Here is a 20,398-nt window from a genome sequence, read left to right on the forward strand (position 1 = left end):
CAAAAGAAACAAAGACATGTGGTTTACTATAACTGCTTGCTGATTTTCCTTGAATGTGTGGCATATCTTTAAACTACAGCTATTTGAAATAATTATGACAAAAAGTGAAGTATAGTTTCTTTTAAGCATAAAGTGTTTTACATTTGCCTGTCAAGGAGATCAGCTTTTCTGCTCCTGGAAAATAAGTTTTTGAACACTATAAACTCTTTTATTACAGTGGGTATTTCCTGTTGTCCTGCTGGCAGTGAGTGCTTTGGAGACTGTCATACTTAGTAATGCTGACAAGTTGCAAAAGTTTGCCAAAGAAAAATGCACTAGACCAAAGTGGAACATCTTTTCACAAGGATTTTCTGGGATTTTCTTAGACTCTGTAACTGAAAAGACAGGTAATCTCATGTGTAATCTATGAAAAGGAAAATGTGTCTTCCCCCACAAAAGTTATAAAGCAGGATAAAAATCTTTCAAAATATAATTCAAGTGCCATAGCAAAGGTTTGGAAGCTGTCTTTTCTGGCTTTATTTCCCGTCTGTGCATTGGTTTGGAAACATCAATGTTTATTTTGTCTCTACACCAAAAATGATTTATCAAATATGTATACAATTGATCACCACTAACTGTAGGCAAATTCGCAAGCACAATTTTAGAATGTTCATTCCATTTTCCAGAAGAATGATAACAACATTGTCTTAGGTTTTTAGTCTTTGACATCAGTGGAGGAAAGGCCAAAGAAAACCTTTGTCTCTTTTTTCCTTTATAAATGATGTAATGAAAAAATTATTGGTAACACAGTAGTTTCTTTTGGTCTTTAAAAGAACATAATTCATGAAAAAATTATTAGACCAATGTTTGTAGCTTTTATGTTTTTATTTATTTGATAAAAAGTTATTTTAAAAATTTCCCTTTTCTTTTCTTCTTTTTCCATTATAGGGTTGTCCAAAGTGATTTGATATGCCCTTTTGGAAGACTTTTTGTTGATGTTGTTGTCTAGTAACATAAAATTAATATTTGCCAATTAGGTACATCCAATATTATAATGCTCTATAACTTTATATTATAACAAGAAAAGTAAGCTGCTTTCCTTTATAACATTGGATTTCTGCTAAGGATGACTCACTTATCCTTGGAAGACTTTTTTGATGGCATCAATCATCCCCTCTTTTAAGTAGTCAAAAGTTAGTAGTAAAATGTCACACTTCAGAGGGAAAAAAAAGTCCTCATCTCTATATAAACCAAACCATGTCTTACTTCCTGAATTTGTGCACTTTCAATAGGAAATTGTTGGGGCAGGAACTCTGTCTTTTCTAATAGCTTAAATAAAGCCAAGTACCTGTCATCACTCCAGAAACAAATAAAAGATAATAATGGTGAAAAAATGAAATACTGAAACCAAACTTTTTCACTAATTCACTCTTCATTTCCTTAATATGTGGTATAATTTTAGTTAGGCTATTTATGACTAAAATAGCAAAGTCTTCATATGGGAGAAATTGCCTTTCTGTTTTGTTTGCCCATTTCCCCCATTCATCATGTCTTCAATTTAGTGCCAAAAATGACTTCCATAATTCTGGCTATAAACGGCTGAATGAGAATATCAAACCCTGCTCCACCCAATACGTTAGTTACTAAAGAAAGAACTGTATTTTTCAGTATCTTATTACAGTTTTAGTTTATGGGGAAATAAGACAGTTTTAAGCATTATTTGAACATGTTGGCAAGCAAACAGAAGAGTGAGAAAAGGCGATGGAGACAGAAGAATAAGGAGGCAGACATACTCTTAGGTTTTGGCATAATGACAATGCACATAGGAAAGCTTGTGACTCTTTAGTTCAGTACTCATTTGAGAGCCTGAGCTGTGTGTATTAGCTTTGTTGCATGTAAGACCAAGACACTTAATTCCATCTTTGTTGAGCATTTGCACCTTCTGCATGTATTGCCTTCTAGTGTTTGTGTTTCAAATATGATTCAGGTAGAATTCTCATTTTTAATATTTTTGGAGAATTAATCACACAGCTTTAATTCAATTGCTATCATAATAACTTTTCTGTTGAGAGTGATGTTGATTTCATTGAGCTATGTGGTATGTATTAGGGATCTGACCAACAGGGTGTGAAGAAATTCTAAAGAGTGATCAGCTTATCTCATGACTTAGGAGATAATGCATTTCTTATTCCAGTCTCCTCACAAATATCCACTCCCTAACCAACCTCCAAACCAACATGTCTTGAATAAATCTATATAATTGTAAGATGGAAAAATCTACTTTGTCAGTACATGGTGATTTATTGGGGAATTTATGGACAGAAGCGTGGTTGGGAGTGGCCATAAGACAGGTATGCCTCCACACTATTACTCCCCAGACCCAGGGCTTATATACTGTAAGAAAAGGGTGTACGTGGTCTATATAGATAATTAAAGGTGTCCCTCCAGAAAAGGCAAGGATACTATGTACATTATAACCTATAATTTATGCAATAACATCAAGGTTGCTTTTGTCTAAAGACAGAGTTTATAGTGAGTATATGTTCTCGCACTAAGGACAGTAAATAAAGTAGGAAATGGGAGGCATTCATGAAACTAGGGTTAATCTGAAATCAATGTGGTGGATTAGCATCTAAGATGGAGTCACTATTGTCTCCACAGTCTTCGTGGCCACTTTTCAATATTATATTTGCAAAAATCTCCCTCCACCTCCAACATTTTCTCTTTTCTTTAAAAGGAAATATACTTGTTATGTATGCCTGAGCTTCTGTTCTATAATTAATGTCAGTTTTCTGATGCACAGGCCTAGGACCTAAGTGCTCATATTTGTGCTTGGTGACCCAGCTTCTTCTCTATGTCTGCTTGATATAAAGGTGGTTATCTCTTGGGAAATAAGAATATTAGGCTGACAATTTTCAAGCTCCACTAAGCAGAGTGTCTGTTACTCTCTATGGTAAGGCTACGAGATATAAACTCTGCGGGTTGTCACATTTCCAAATATGCAGAAGAAGGTGATGTGAGAGAATCAAGCAGAAAGAAGAGATTAAAGTTAGAGAGAGCAAAGTTTTAGAAGCTCCAGTTAGCCATGACATGCAACTAAACAGTATAGCAGTCATGTGAATTCCCTAGTCCTACCAATACATTTTTCCTTTTGCCTGAACTAATATATCCTAGGTTTTCCTTTGTACTACAGAGTCTTAACTAAAGCAATTTCCCTGATATTAAGTGACAAAGACATATCTTTCAGTTATCTGAAAATATTAACATGTTATTCAGAAGTTTGTTCTCATTTTTTTCTAAAATATAGTTCCCTTTCAAAAGAAGAATACACCTTGATAGAATTTAGCTATGTATTTCATATCCTCTATATGGGAGAAATATACATGATCAATATTTTGCTTATGCATAATCAATATTTCATACCACGATAATTCCCCTTAGCTCTTGGTCAGCAGAAATGCATTACTACTTAAAAAGGGGCCTGCTTGCTTGCTCTCTACTACTTCATAAACACTAAAAAGAAATTTCTTAATATAATATATATTAAATTATGGAAAAAATATGTTTATATTGAAAATATTTAGAAATAGTGAGAAGAGAAAGAAATTCTCGGTCTGAAGGCCTGGCTGTGTAACTACCATGTTTATTCTTTGAGAAAGTCATTCAGTCTCTCTGGTACTTAACTGCCTTGTTTGTAAGATGAGACTGTGATGTCTCAGCATCACAGAGTTTCTGCAATAATTAAATGCAATGAGTAAATATGTGGATTTATGTATATAAATCCACATATTTATATATATATATATATAGCAGTTGTCCCTCAGTATTTATGGGGGGATTGGTTTCAGAAATTTCACAGATACCAAAATCCACAAATGCTCAAGTCCCTCATAGAAAATAATGTATTATTTGCATATAACCTACTCATAATTCCACATATATATAAGATATATAATCTATTCAACAACTTCAAAAGGTGATATTGTTATAATAATTTGACTTTTAAATAAACAGCACATTTAAACAAGATCTCATAGGTTATAAGTAAGGAACCAGTAACCAAATTTAAATCTGTTTGACATCAGGACTTGTGGAATCTGTGGCCTAACAGTACACAGGATTCCCCGACATTGCAGTTGAAACCGACTAAGTGCTACAAATTAGGCATAAAACTGAACCAGAAATAGAAGTACATTCACATATAGTCTGTCGAACTAAAAATCAATTTAATTATGGATTGGATTATGGTGAGCTGACTCAAGCTTAACTACCTGTCTGAAGCAAAATTATGTGAACTCTGACAGAAAATAATATGATTCAGATGTACAAATAATGTCTACAGGTTTTCATACACAATGTCAATTACTGAAATTAAAAAAAATACTAGGTACTAGGGGAGAAGATATTTTTAATTAAAAATAATAGAAAAATAGATCATTTAAATTGGTTGAAAGGAAATCTAAACAAACTTGGAACATCCAAATGGAAATTCTGGAATTTAAAAGTAAAATGAATGAAATAAAAAATTTATTACAGTGACTCAAAAGCAGATTTGAATTGGCAGAAGAAACAGTGCACTTGAAGTTAGACTAAGAGATTATCCAATTTGAAAAACAGGAAAAAAAAAAAAGAAGAAGAAATATTAACAAAGCCCCAGAGATCTATGGGAAACTCTTAAGCATACCAACATACATACAATGAGAGTACTCAGAAAAGAGGAAACAAATGAACATAAAATATACTTAAAAGAAGTAATTTCCAAAATCTTCCCACGTTTGATAAAAGAGCATTAATCTACAAGTCCAAGACACTCAACAAACTCCAAGTAGGATAAACATAATCTTGGCTAAACACATCATAGTAAAGCCATGAAAAACAAAAATGAATAGAAAATTTCAAAGAACTATATTACTCTTCTCTTTCCTATTCCCAGTGTGTATATGAAACACATGCTTCTGTTCACCTTATTAGCAAATGAATTCAGCGGGCAAAGGTGGTCGTAGTGTTCTCCTTACATCTGTAGATCCATACCTTCACATATTTTATATATGATAGTTTCTCATATTTCTACCATTCATAAATATTTTAAATGTAGATTATATGCATAATCAAGGAGTTTTATTTTTTTCAGCACAATGATTCATAAAGTCATGCAGATCCTCTAGTCTTACATCAATCTTGTGATAATCATTTTTTCCCCACTGGAAATAACATTTTCACCATAAAATTTTCTTTTTCTCAGTTTAGGAGCTTTCTTTCTAGATATATCCTTACCTCTGTTTTATATGTGCTTCCACATAAAACTTACAATTTAATAATTCATTTGGTCCTTCCTTCTTCTATAGTGTCTCTTGGGCAGTCCAAATATGTTTTGCATAGGCAATGGATATACTCCATAAATTTGTCTAACATATTTCATAGTAATAGATAGTTCTAGAACTCTGCCTATTTCTGGTGTACTATTTTTCTATATTATTCATCAATTTGAAAAATTTAAGTTTAATATTTTACTTACTGCTATTCTTTTGTTCCAGGAGTTTTCCTAGTTTCTTCCTATAACAAGTTCTTTGTACACATGGCTTCCTTTGCATGTAGTACTCTTCCAATATCTCGATGTTCGATAACCTCTAGCCATCCTACAACTTTTTGTGTGCATGTGGATGTGCGTCTGTGTCAGTGTTTGTGCTGCATGTCTAGAATATATTTAAATATCATATTTCTGTTAATATTTATTAAGCTGAAAAGTCCTTCCAAAAATGTTAATTTCCAAATTATACTTTTCATGTATTTTACTTGGTTTCTTACACTCACATGTGACATTTATAATACAGCTTCTACATTCAATTAGAATATTATTTCCCAATATATTTGATTCCACATATTTCAGGAGAAATTTTGATAGTGGAGAGCAGAAAACAATGTTTGTATTCCTGGAACATATTCTTGTAACTTATTTGATTCCTGCTTATGTTGACTAAATTACCTGACTAGAATTTTATCCTGAATATGTCTTGGGATTTTATTAAAGATGATTCAATGAAGAGAAAAGAAAATATGAGTAAAAAAGTAAAAATTACATCTGCTCACTGCTGAAAATATTTAAAGAAATATTTTTATATGAGATGGACTCAATATTTGCCTCCTTTCTTATAATGCATTGATCAATAAAATGTATTTAATTATTAATTAAAATGTCAGGTAGAGTAAATGACAAGAGTTTTGTCTATCCCTTTCTAACCAATAAATGCATCTTACATTTTAGATAATTTATTTCTTCATGTTCTCTCAATAACCCAATGGTTTAATTAATGCTAGCAAGTGTATTTTATAATCTTTTATATCTTCTACAGATATGTGATACTATTTTTATTTCTTCTGATATTGGAAATTTTTTAGAAAGCTTTTGGTTTTGCCTTTTTCTGACAAAAAGTAAAAACTCATTTTTAAATATGTATTTATGCTCTCAAAGACACACATCCATATGCACCCAAAAAGTTGTAGGATGGTGGGTTTACCTAACATCAAGATAGGGAAAGAGTACTTCATGTAAAGGAAGCCATAGGTACAAAGAACTTGTTATAGGAAGAAAGTTAGAAAATTCATGGAACAAAATAATAGTACTAAGTAAAACATTAAACTAAAAATTTTCAAATTGATGAATAATGTTCTTGTTTTTGAGCTGCAATTTACCCCATGTGAACTTACTTCTTTTTATAAAGTAAAAATAATTCATGCTATTTGAAATAGCATATTTGAAATTGCATGAATTATTTTTTCTCATTCCATAACTGAGATTGGCACTTACTTAAGGTCAGTAATACAGTGCCATCTTTCTAGAAGGTGTACTGAATCTCAGAAAGAATAGAAATGTACAAAGGCTGTGATTTAACCTAGACAGGGCTAAGCATTTTAAACCATCTTTATCACTTTCTTAAACTTGCAGTTGCAGCCAAGCCAAGGTTTTCAATGAATGTTATAGGTGAACTGGAATGCATTTTATTACCACATACAATAATGAGCTTCCTTATAACCATACATTTACTATGATCTGGCAGTATCAGGCAGGAATTTTTTGGTTGACTCAGGAAGGAAGAACACTATTCTGTTCCATAAGTTCTATTGGGTCATATTACAATATTGGAGCCTTAGCTATGAAAAAGCATTATATTTTTTTATAATTCTTAATGGTTTAGAACCACATTTCGGTCTTCCTATTGCCCAAGGGATGTCTTAAATTTTTATAAAAATGATTATATCTACCATAATTGTCATAGCTTTTTTAAGAGAAGTTATCATTAGACAATGTCAGCTAATTTACTTCACATAGAAAGTTCTGCCAACTTTTATCTGACATATGATTTGTGATTTTTTAATGAATGATTAATATTGGTTATTACATAAGAAAATAAAATATTTTACATTTTATTGATATGTTTACATTGGCAAAGATTATTTTTTTCAGTTAGACAATGTTAGGGTAGAGTTGAGAATCAAACTAAGTCCATTAGAACTAGTTCAAGTGAATACTAAATTATTGCTACAATGAAATGGCTAAATTAATAGTTTTGGGGAAAACTTTCTCATTGGACAAACATCTGTTTTTTCTGACAATTGTCTATATGACAAACATTTCTGTAATACCCTCAGTCAGAGACCGAGTGATTTTACCTTATTTTTGAAAACTAAGCAGCATTTGTAAAACAGTGCTGACCACTTGCAGGAAATTTGACATGGCCAGAGGCAGCTTCCTTGATGTTGAAAAGGAAAATATAGTGTGTTTTAATAACTAAATGTTCTTCAGCAATCTCTTCCTTCACTCTCTTCCCTCATCAGTTGCAATAATGAACATAATTGACTCTTTGTGGCACAAATTCTAGTAATTACAAGATGGATCCTTATCTTCATTGCATAAGCAAGGAAAATAGGCCTCAGTGAGGAATATAATTAGCCCAAGATGACATGGTAAAGATTTATGAATCCAATCAGTTTATATATAAGTTTATATATATATATATATATATATATATAAATAAGTTTACATATATTATACATAAATATATATATCTAAAATTTTTTTGTCCACCCTTCCCAGAAACATCAATAGTACATTAAAGTTGCATGAATTAAAGCCAGTAGCCTTAAAAAACCCATGAATTTTTGTCTACGATTATGAAAGATGCAGTGTATTTGCATATACAGTTTCCCTCTAAGGTGAATGTGTACTGTTTGTTGATAATGTGAAAGGTGCACTTTGTCTCTTTACCTTTAATAATGATAACATTACTTCTTGGCAGTGATACTGCACTATAGTGTTTAGAAAACAGTACAATTGTAATATGATTCTTGTGGTAATTTTGTCTTCCATAAGTCCTGTTGCCTCTGTTTCCATCACAGTTGGAACTAAATGCAGTCCTGTCTGATGTCTGAATCTTGAAATTTAAAAAATAATATGGCGGCCGGGCGCGGTGGCTCACGCCTGTAATCCTAGCACTCTGGGAGGCCGAGGTGGGCGGATCGTTTGAGCTCAGGAGTTCCAGACCAGCCTGAGCAAGAGCGAGACCCCATCTCTACTAAAAATAGAAAGAAATTATATGGACAGCTAAAAATATATATAGAAAAAATTAGCCGGGCATGGTGGTCCATGCCTGTAGTCCCAGCTACTTGGGAGGCTGAGACAGGAGGATTGCTTGAGCTCTGGAGTTTGAGGTTGCTGTGAGCTAGGCTGACGCCACGGCACTCACTCTAGCCTGGGCAACAGAGTGAGACTCTGTCTCAAAAAAAAAAAATAATAATAATAATAATATGGCAAATGAGGCTTCTGAGAAAAACAAATCTTACTGCTTAGGTAGTGGAATATGGAAAGGTTAAGTACAAGTAAGAAAAAATATAAATTCATCAGCTATGGGGAAATCAAACCAGAGAATATAGTTGTTTAAATGCTAAATATTATCTCCCTGACCACTGCAAAAACTGACATATTTGAGAAGTCATAATTTTTGAATCTTTGTAGAGGATTCAGGAAACACTATACAATCATTCTATGTGCATAAAAATCGTCAGAGGTAGAAAACATGTTTTAGAAGGTATATATGTACTGGAAAAGCTATCATTTAATAAACTATAACCTGATTTAATCTGAGTATATGAACCACCTTATAGAAAAAGCAATTATCTGCACTAACACTTCAGTACTATAACTTCTTTTCAGGAAAAAAAAGTTATAGCATGTCAAAAAGCATTAATTTTTCTTTTACTTTATTTAACAATATTTTTATCACATACATATTCTGTATGCACTGAAGTGATTTACATAAAATGACATATTGAATCTTCACATAAGCAATACTGTGAGAGAGTATGATGGCATCAACCTGATTGGATTAAGGGATACAGAGGCAGCTGGTAAAATATTATTTCTGGTGTGTCTGTGAGGGTGTTTCCAGTGGAGGTTGGCATGTGAGTCTGTGGGCTTAGTGAAGAAGATAGGTCCTCAATATGGACGGGCAACATCCAGTGGTGTGGGGACCCAACAGAACAAAAAAGGTAGTGGAAGAGTGAATTTTCTCTCTCTTCTAGAGCTGGGTTATCCTTTTTCTCCTGCCATTGGACACCAGAACTCCAGGTTCTCTGGCCTTTGGATTATGGGACTTACACCAGAGGCTCCCTGGGCTCTCAGGTCTTTGGCCTCAGACTAAGAGTTGTACCTTTGGCTTCCCTGGTTCTGAGTGTCCTGGACTTGGACTGAGCCACGCTATCGGCATGCCTGGGTCTCCAGCTTGCACACAGCCTATCATAGGACTTGGCTTCCTTAATTGTGGAGCTAATTCCCCTAAAAAATGACCCTTCATCCATTTCATCCATCTATCAATCTATCTATCTACCTATCTATCTATCCATCTATCCATCCATTCATCCATTGTATTGGTTCCATCTCTCTGGTACAGTTATCATGCTCATTTTACAGGTAAGGAAACTGGGGCACAGTGTGGTTAAGTAATTTGCCCATGGCAGGGCTGGGATTCAAATGCACATATTATGGCTCCAGACTCCCTGCTCTTACCTACAAGGCCCCATTATTTTCCAAAATAACAATAACAACACCACTTTGCAATGTTTAGAAATAATAAGCCTAGCAAAAAATGGACTTCTACTCAAAAAGGCAAAATAAAGAGAATTTAATGAAGAAGGTGATTACAGCAGTGTGGACAGGGTTAAAGAAACTACAAAGAGATGTTGAGGCAACTGGAAGCTAACCAAAATTAGGAAGCTATTGACTCTCTTATATCTGAAGGAAATTGTAACAAGGAAACTGGAGTCAGAGCCAGAGCCTTCTATCTTGAGGGACTCGGTACCTCCTGAAAATATGGTAACAGGACAGAAAGGGAGTAGGGATATACAAAGAACTCTCTCTTTTTCTGTTCACTAGTCTCCTGCCAAATTGTTCCCTACTCCAAACACAAGTGAAATCCCAAAGGCTCAGCCCATAGCACCTCTGAGAAGGGAGGAGAAAGCCACTGGATGTAGTGGCAAATAGAGAATTAGCAATACATGAAATAAAATCAGCATATTTTTGCTTCCAGTATTACTAGTGGGGCTCATAAATTAATCCTCATTCATTAGCTATTTATTAGATATTACTATGCTATAGACTGTTTCAGTATTTTTCATCCTGATGTCTTATGGTGTTGGATTACTGTCTTTAAAAATTATTGTAAAATTAATATAATCCTATTATTATAAGTGGCATGTAAGACACTGAAAATTAAAACTAGCTCATTAAACAAGGTTATTTGAACATAAATGGTCATGTTATTTTTTTAAAGTAATCTGTCATACTACAATAATCCAAATATTAATTTTTATGGAGCAAAAGCTATGTCAATTCAGAAAGCGTATGTGTAGGTTACATTTAGTTTTTCATTCATATCATCAGAAATTGATTTCCAACATTAAATTTTTTCTAATACCTTACTTACTGATTTCAAAGCCAAATGCAAAGCCACTAACTCTTATAGTACATATTTGTATAATATGGCTATCATATTTAACTGAGACAAGAATACAATGTGTTGCTTTTTGGGTCATGCAGTAGAGCTGATAAACAGTTTAGTCAGGTATCATTAAATAACTTTCAACCCCATGATAACTGATGATGCCCAGAACATGCCATGCTTCTGAAGAAAAGATGCACTAATCATTAATTGACTATCCTATCTAGGAAAATTAGCTCTAGAAAGTGAAGCAGATTATTTTACTTTTAATATATTTCTTAATACACAGTAGGGTTTCCCAAGGACTTCATTTTCACTGCTGAAAACATTTCCAGTTATTGCACATTATAAACTATACAAAAATGAAAAAAGAAAGAAAAATGTTTTTCTTATCTCATGCCGATACGTTTTATGTAAAACCATTAAGCAATATATGAGCCATAGCAGGGAAATTAGCTAACATTTTATTAATGATCACCATCATGTTAGATGATCTTTTTGCCTATTATAATATTTTTTGGCTATTCTGATAACCATTTTACCTGTATTGTTCATGTATTTGCATAATAACACTATGAGTTAGCTAGTAATTTTATCATAGTTTTTAAGTGATGGAACTTGATGTTCAGAGAAGTTGATTAACTAACTTAATTACCCAAGGTATCACATGTCTTGAGAATTAGAAGAGTGAATAATTTTAAACAGTGTGTGAACTCTAAATTTTGCACTTAGTATATACTAGAATACAAGCTCCCTAAGGGCAAGGACTCTCGTATATAGCTAGATCTCTAGTTCCTGGGACATAGTAGTCATTAAGCATTTATTAAAGAAATAAATTTGATCCTTTCTACTTGACTCTGGCCGTCACATTCTCAATGTCTACACTAGGCTGCATAGAGGTAAAATTGACTTTGAAAAGAAGTAACTAGAATGTGTGATGTATTTTAAATGTTTGCCTTGACAACCACACTTTTATTTAAGTAAATAAACATTATATGATAGTGCAGTTATCAGCAATTTACACTTATTAGGAAATCAGCAGGAACTTTTGATATGCATAAAATTTACTTATATTATTTATTTTAAAATTTTAGAAAAATCATGAACATAACATTAATGCTACGCATATTGAAAAATAAGGGAAATAGAATCTTAGGAAAGTATGAAAAGTAAAACCAATGTAAAGTAAGAATGAAAGCAAAGCAGCATAAAAAACAAACTTGGAAACTATGAAGTGGTCTCCAGTTCATACTATAGGGAAGATATCAAATAGGGCCCTACAGAGTAAATGAAAATGGGATTGTGATTTTAACGTGAAAACTCATATAGCATGTTTTTTAGAATAATAAATTAAAAAATCAAAGACATTTTCAGCATTCTTTAATACATTCAAATGAAATTTAACAAAAATTTAGTAAGTTGATATACCACTAAATCTTTACTAAAATAGACTGCATTATTTCATAGCAAACCCTCTTTAGAAGCTATTTTTCCATTTTAATGTATTATTTATTTATATAATGCTCAAAAGATTGAGAGGTAAAGCTAGAAATAAACAATTCAAGAAAACATTTCTTTTAAACCAGCTAGCTCAGTTGTATATATCATATATTTTAATACTAATCTTATTAAACAGAATTAATTCTTATAATACAAACATTATTCATATAACTTCTATAATAATATGCCTTATTCTTTCAAATATTTCATTTGCTTTCATGTTGCAATACCCTGGGGGAATAAAAAGCCTTTTATTGTGCACTTGTCTATGTGCTCATGGTTGCCTCCACCTGCATTTCATCAGCATAGACCCAAATTTTAACTTCCAAGTGTACAGAATGATTCGCTATTTCTGGATTTCATATTATTTAAAATAAAATTTTTAATTTTTACCCACATGAAACATCTTTTTCTATACCTTGGAAAATCTTTAAGAAATTAATGTTGGTACTGTCTTTCATAGTGTATCTGATTAAAAACATATATATATATGTACTTTTTTTGCAGAACATTGATTTGGAAAAATAAAGGCTACTGAAGAGAAAATGTGTTGTCTATAAAAAAGAAAAAGTCCACATAAGAAAAAGATTAAGCCATAACATGTAATGATGAATGATCAAAAGGAATCTTGAAATTTAACTTTATTTTCAGGAAAAAAGAGAAAAATAAAAGTAGGAATCAATTTCCCTTAATCACTATTAAATATTTGGGGCCACTAACCTAATCATCAATGGAAGATCCTTGGAGCTTTTGGGAAGTTATATACATAGCAATTGTCAAAAAAAAAAAAAAGAAAGAAAGAAAGAAAGAAAGAAAAACACACACACACATATACACAAGAAATGCAGGAGAGAGTGAAATAATTCAGTGACTATATGAAACAAAACCTTTAGTCTAATGCTGTGTTTTCAAAGGACACAATGACAGTGATCAGTGTAGACAGGTACAGCAGATTTGTTTAATTCATCCAGTTCATGCTGAGCAATTGCGTTGCTTCTTGCACCAAAAGTACAATAGGAACCACAGGAGGCGGAAATTGAAGTGACCCAGAGGAAAGATTAACTCTCTCTCTTAAGATTGCCCTAGTTATTGCTTATATCTATTTTTCTACAGTTTATTATTAGAATAGGTGAGAAGATGCCAGAATTAAATTTTATTTTGCATTTTATTTGTAAATTGAATACAAGCAGTTGCTTAATGAGCAAATTAAATACCTACAGGTACTCTGAATGTCCTTAGAGAAAGAAAAAAATACACAGTCCCTACCCCTAAGAAGCTATGGAAACACAAAAAAGTTAATTGAAAGTCTATAGCCCTTTTTGTGAATGTGATGATAGAGCATGCTTTGCAAGCACATAGGAGGTTTGCTGGATAATGGGACATGATGTCTGAGATAGAAGAGTTTAGAAATAAGAATCAGCTAGGATTTGAACAAAAAGTTCTAGTTCATGAGGGAAAAAGTTATTAAGTCTATGGGTAAATGTATAATTATTTGTTTCGTTTTCTTGTAGTTTGTTAAGAAACTGACAGAGTTTTCCAGATCAGCTATATCATTTTGCATTCCTATCTGTCAATGTGGATGTATGATCCAGTTTCTTTGCATCCTCATCAGCACCTGCTATTGTCATTATTTTTAAAATTGACAAATAAAAATTATATATATTTACAGTGCACAATATGTTTGGGAATATGTATACATTGTGAAATGGCTAAATCAAGCCCATTAACATATACATTACTTTACATACTTATCTTTTTTGTGATAAAAACACTTAAAATCTACTCTCTTAGCAATTTTCAATTATATTAAGACAATATATTGTTATTAACTGTAGTCACCATGTTGTATAATCTCTTGAATTTATTTCTCTTATCTAACTAAAATTTTGTATTATTTGACCAGCTGGCATCTTCCCAATCCAACGCCACTCCCTGTAGTCCCTGGTAACCAGCAATCTCTGACTCTATGAATTCCACTTTTTTGAATTCCACATATAAGTGAGATTATGTGGTATTTGTTTTTTATGCCTGGTTTATTTCACTTAACATAATATTTTCCAGGTTCATATATATACTATATATATATTTATGTATATTACATGTATACGTATACACAGGTTCTAATATATATACAGTGATATCTGATAATGGTCTTAATTTGAATTTCCTTGATGGCTAATGATGTTAAATATTTTTAATGTGTTTACTTTCCATCTGTATATACACTTTGGAGCCTATTTCATGTCTCTAACTCATATTCTAACTGGATTGTCTCTTTTTTTACTATTGAATTTTGAGAGTTCTTTAAATATATAGATAAAAGTCTTTTGTAAGATATATGGTTTAAAATATTTTTCCATGCTGTAGCTTTGTCTTTTCATCCTCTCACCAAAATCTTTTATACAGAAAAACTTTTAATTTTAACAAAGTTCAGTTTAGCAAATTTTTTTTCTTATGGATCATACTTTTATTGTCATGTCTAAGAATTCTTCACCAAGCCCTAGATGGCAATTTTTTTTTTACTATCCTTTCTACGTATTCTTCTAAAAGTTTTATACTTTTATGTATAAAGAAATGCAAAAAGGGGGAACAAAGAACAGATGGGATATTTATAAAACAAATGACATGATGGTAGATTAAAACCAAACATATTGCTTATTATACTAAATACAATAAAGGCTAAATACATTAATCAAAAATCACCAACTGTCTGAATAGATTTTAAAAATGTCACAACTATGTTTCCATAAAAATAACCTTTAAAATAATGAAAAAAATATGAATACACCATACTAACTGTAATCAAACAAAAGCTGTATTTGCTATATCAATACCAGAAAAACAATATCAGACAAAATTAATTACAAAGCACTGTATAAACTGATCAGAGATCTATAATTACAGTTATTTTTTGGTAAATTTGTTGATATTATGTTAATTATATATTTTTGATGCATAAATGAAGTGATTTATCTTTCTTTTCTATCTTTAACCCACAAATTATACTATTGCTTTTGCAAACTGAAATAAAACATTTTAAACATTATGTAACTCCCATTGACCACTCAAATTTTAAAAATTAACATTTCTACTGAGATTTCTTTATTTTCATGGAAATATTATTCAAATTGGTTCAATTAAAGTATGTCCTTCCTTTTACAGGATGTAACTGGACAATAAACTATGTAACCATGGTCATGAGAGATATATATGAGAATGCTACTTATGTAATCAAGTATGATAAGCCCACCATTAAGGATCAAGTGCTATATTTTTTATATGGAGGCAATGTCTCCAAAGCCCTCACAGGAAATTGGCATGTTACCTGTTCTATGACTTATGGAGTAAGACTCATAGGTGGTAAGAAAGGTAATTTCCTTGTAGGCCAGTAATCCACAATCCTAGATTCCTTATAAAATCTCCAGATAGACATTAATTTTTGTTGCAGTTCCTCACCACCAAATGTCTCTACATTTGCTGACCAGTATAAGGAGATTTGACATGTTAATTAAACTTTGGTACACCTATATAAAGGACATCCTTTTTGGGGATATAATAAGTTTTTAGGATTATTTATAATTAAAAGGGTGAAAACGTAAGAAAAAAATTGAAAACTTGGAAATTTGCAAAATAGATCACAGAGTGTCTTTCCATTATATGCTGGGCATTGTCTAGCAAGAATTATCTGATGCTCTAGGGTTGTATATATGTATGTGTTCCACATTCTATTTACTATTGATTAAACTATTTTGCAACTCTGTAAGGGTAGAGGTTAACTTATAGAAAATCAAACGCAATAAAAATCTTGTCATATGACAATAAAAATGATTTCTGTTCAGTAGAATAGATAATGCCATAGGCTGTAATTTATCACTGTTTGTTACTTTAACTAATTTTTATATGCAATACTAGTAATGCTATTCTAATAATTTAAAAAATATCTTTCTTGTTGGAATATATAAATCTCTCTTTTTCAAATGTTCTTTGAACCATTACCATTTTACTACATCCCTCAATCCATTAAAATTGTTGATGCAAGTTCGTTTTATATATTTATGATAGTTCTACTTTTAACTTTTAGAAAAATATATTTTAAAGAAAGAATGTTTGTCTTTTCAGGTTCAGTATTTTTGAGTATTTTCTAAATATGTGCTTTTTCATGCTATTTGTTGTTATATTTCCAGATTTAAATGTAAATATATTTAAAAGATAAATATATTTCTTCTATTTAGTCCATTAACTTTTCTGACCAGTATATTGATAGGATTAAGACAGGTGTATCTTTTTAACTCTCAGATTAATTTTGAGTTCCTTCAGAAATGCTTTTCTTAGGGACAGGTTATGAGAGTAGAGAGATTCAGAGGCCAAAAGGGACACAATGACAGTTTACTTGATTTTCTGAGGCTCTTGATTCAGGATGAAGGGTTAGGGATTTCTTGGGAATTGAAAGGAAAAAAAAAATCTCTGACCAGACTTACAGATAATATTCTAAACTTCCTTATTCCATTTATGTTATCAGTTCCTATGGTAGCATCCTGGATGCCAGAAACTGTGATGACCATATTATTCCTTCCTAGAAAGTATTCTTCTGTGTTACTATAGGGTTGGAGGCAGCTTCTTTTGAACAGTACATTTCTAAGTTCAGAATTCAGCTGCAATTGTCTTTCCCAGAAGATCTAATTCAGTAGTTTTCAGCCTCAAATGCACATCAGAATACAAGACTTTAAAAAGCATGTCTAAGCTTTACCTCAGACCTACTAAATCAAAATCTTGGGATATCGCCTGTGGGAATTCTTTAAAAAGAAGTTTCTCAAGTTTATGCTGATTCTTGAAAAACAGAAACTTGTTGATTTATTCCAATTTTTCCTAAACTTTGACTGTACATAGCACCTGGGGTGCTGTTTTAAAAATACAAATTTATGTACGTCAAACTCAAACTTTTCAAATGGAATCAAACAGATAATCTTTTGGAAATACTGATCTAGTTTGTTCCTTTTGGGGAAAAAACAATTAAATAGTATATAGATCTCTCTATTACTTACAGAGCTGTTTCTATCAATCTTATCCATTCCCCAAACCACAAAAATGCAAATTTGTCAGAGGATAACATGAAACCAATGATTAAAGACAGAGGTTATCCATACTACCAGATGTGTTTTTTTTTTTTTTTTTTTAATGTGTGTACCATAATTTATTCAACTATTTTGATGATAGTCTCTTAGCCTGTTTCTGGTGTTTGGATACACATTCTTGTGATTTCTGGTCTAGTAGTACTCATATAGACACACAATGATTTCCTATAAATGTTACTGGTACACTGTCAAAACCCAATTTAACTTTGAAAAAGTACAGCGTGATTTCTTCCAGAATGCTATACCAGATCACCCTTCTACCAACAAGAATGCCCTTCTGCCACACTTCCCATTCCCCAGCAAGCGGTATTTTCAAGTTTTACAAATCTGTTTATGACAATTTCAGATCTCCAACCTGATGTTTTATTAGTATGTTTGGATATGATCCCAAATATTGATTTGCCAATGTTTCTGTCTTGCGTTTGTGTATTTTAATCCTCTTGGGTCATGTATTATTGTCTTATTTGTCTCTTCTTTTCTTGCAGAAACTATAGTTATGAATCATAACCTGTAAAGGAAATATTTATTCTATACTGTTGCAAATATTTTTGGTGCTTGAATTTATGCTCAAATTTCTGGCAGTATTTTATGACTTCAGAGTTAAAAGGAATACATAAACATGGTCTTCCTCACTCAAAAATAAATATATATTTAAAATCTTCTCTAATACCTTTACTGAATTTTTATGCTTAAACTTGTAACCTGGATTTAATATTTTGTATGACAATCATGGAAGATCAAAAATCAGAAGTAATATCCAAGTTATCTACACAAATTAAGTTTTTAAAGTGTTTAGTACAGTGAGAAAATTAAAATCAAAAGAAAAAACAGGCCCCTCCCCCCCCAAAAAAAAAGAAAGAAAGAAAGAAAAAAACAAGGCTGGTGGTGGTGGCTAACGCTGTAATCACAGCACTTTAGGAGGCCAAGGTGGAAGGATAAGGCCAGGAGTTCGAGACGAGCCAGAGCAAGAGCAAGACCCATCTCTACAAAAAATAGAAAAATTAGCTGGGCGTGGTGGCCCGAGCCTGTAGTCCCAGCTAGTTAGGAAGCAGGAGGACCGCTGGAGCCAAGGAGTGTGAGGCTATAGTGAGGAGCTGTGATGACGCCACTGTTCTCTAGCCCAGGCAACAGAGCAAGACAAAAAAGAGAGGAGAGGAGAGGAAGAGGAAGAGAAGAGTGAGAAAATTACATACCAATTTTGAAATATTTTACATTTAGTGGCTTAAGATATCCTAGTTGTCCAAAGAAAAAATGTCCCAAACGGTCTAATTAGGTTATGGGAAATGTTCACAAGTCAGAAGAAAACCAAGGGATCATTACTATCCTTTCCTGGTATCCCTGACAGTCTGGGAAGTTTAGTAACCAGCCCGGGTTAGATTGGTTCTGCACGATGGAACCTGGAATCTCATACCTGCAGTGTCTCGCTCAAAAGCCTGTGCTCGTTCCTCGACGTGGTGCTCCCAACGTGGGTGACTCAGCAATCACAAGAGAAGAAGAGGGGAGGCAGGAGGGCAGGAGGGGTCCGCCAGGCAGGGGCAGGGTCCGAGGTGGTGGTTATGTAAGGCTCAGGGTGGAGCAGGAATGTGTGCTAGGCTAGTGTGGCGGAGAGGGCCCTCAGTTCGGTGAGCTGGAGTGGGTGGCAGAAAAAGGGCAAACCAAACACCCTGGGTTCCTTGAAAATGTAGACTTCTCACAGAAGAAAGCGAAGCTCACAGGGTTACTCGAACTCTCCTCCCCTTGACGCCGCTTCAAGACAGAGCTCTGTGCCCCTCCCAGGTGAGTGCACAGCGGAAGTCCGGGCGGGCAGAGCGGTGATGGGCGGTCGCGGAGGTCCAGCCTGACACTGGAGACTACAGGCAGCGCGAGGCGCCAGAAGAGACCCATCCTACCAGATCTTTTGCATTCTTCTTCAAATTAGAAAAAGGCTAATGAACTTATGGATTAAATCAACTGTAAATTATTTGCTCCAACCCTTCCTAGTTTCTCTCCAAATAAATAGAGAAATAAAAGTATAGCTAAGTCATTTATTCTAGGCGACAACCAAGAGCATTTTGCACTTGAAGAGACTCCCAAATGAGTTGCTGTTAATATTGGGAGTTAATTATCTTATGATTAGTTCTCTTCACCTTTGCAGACAAAATCTCAGCACTGTCCACATTTCCTGGTGTTAGTGGGAGATTTTGCCTCTGTTGTGATCTTTTAGGTGAAGACAAATCTGAGACTGTTGGTCCCCAGAAAAGAAGGCTCCCATTAATCCCCAATAATAAGATTACTCTGATAAGAAGAGGAAAATAAGGATAAACATTTATTAAACAGTAAATGAACCATTCCCTCCCCCGCCCCCAGCAGATGGTGTTAATGAGGAACTGAGTAGTGATGAGGTACCACTGTCAGAATGTTAGGTAGTTAGCAAAGGATTCTGGGTCTCCTAGGGACAAAAGTGGGTGCTGTTGCCTTGGTGCAACTGCCCAACCTGGATAGAAGGAGAAGAGTGGGCCCCAGCCCCCATATTGGTCCTACCCCACCCTAATCTCTCTCAAGTGACTGCCATACCTGCGGGAGAAGGGAATACTCTACAAATCTGCCAATCATTATTTAGCCCACGGGCTACAAAAGAATGCAGAGTACTCTCTAGCCCTGGAACCAAGCTGCACACATGCCATAGGTTCCAGAAATTGACCTAGAACAACCCACATGCTTAGTAATGCAACTCTCAACTGTCCAAAGTGGTTCCATGGTGACATCTGAGCCACTAGGGAGGTCCCAATCTGGGCACTATAAAGTAAGATGCCGATC

The sequence above is a fragment of the Eulemur rufifrons genome, chromosome 3, assembly GCF_041146395.1.
Source record: "Eulemur rufifrons isolate Redbay chromosome 3, OSU_ERuf_1, whole genome shotgun sequence".
Classification (NCBI taxonomy): Eukaryota; Metazoa; Chordata; class Mammalia; order Primates; family Lemuridae; genus Eulemur; species Eulemur rufifrons.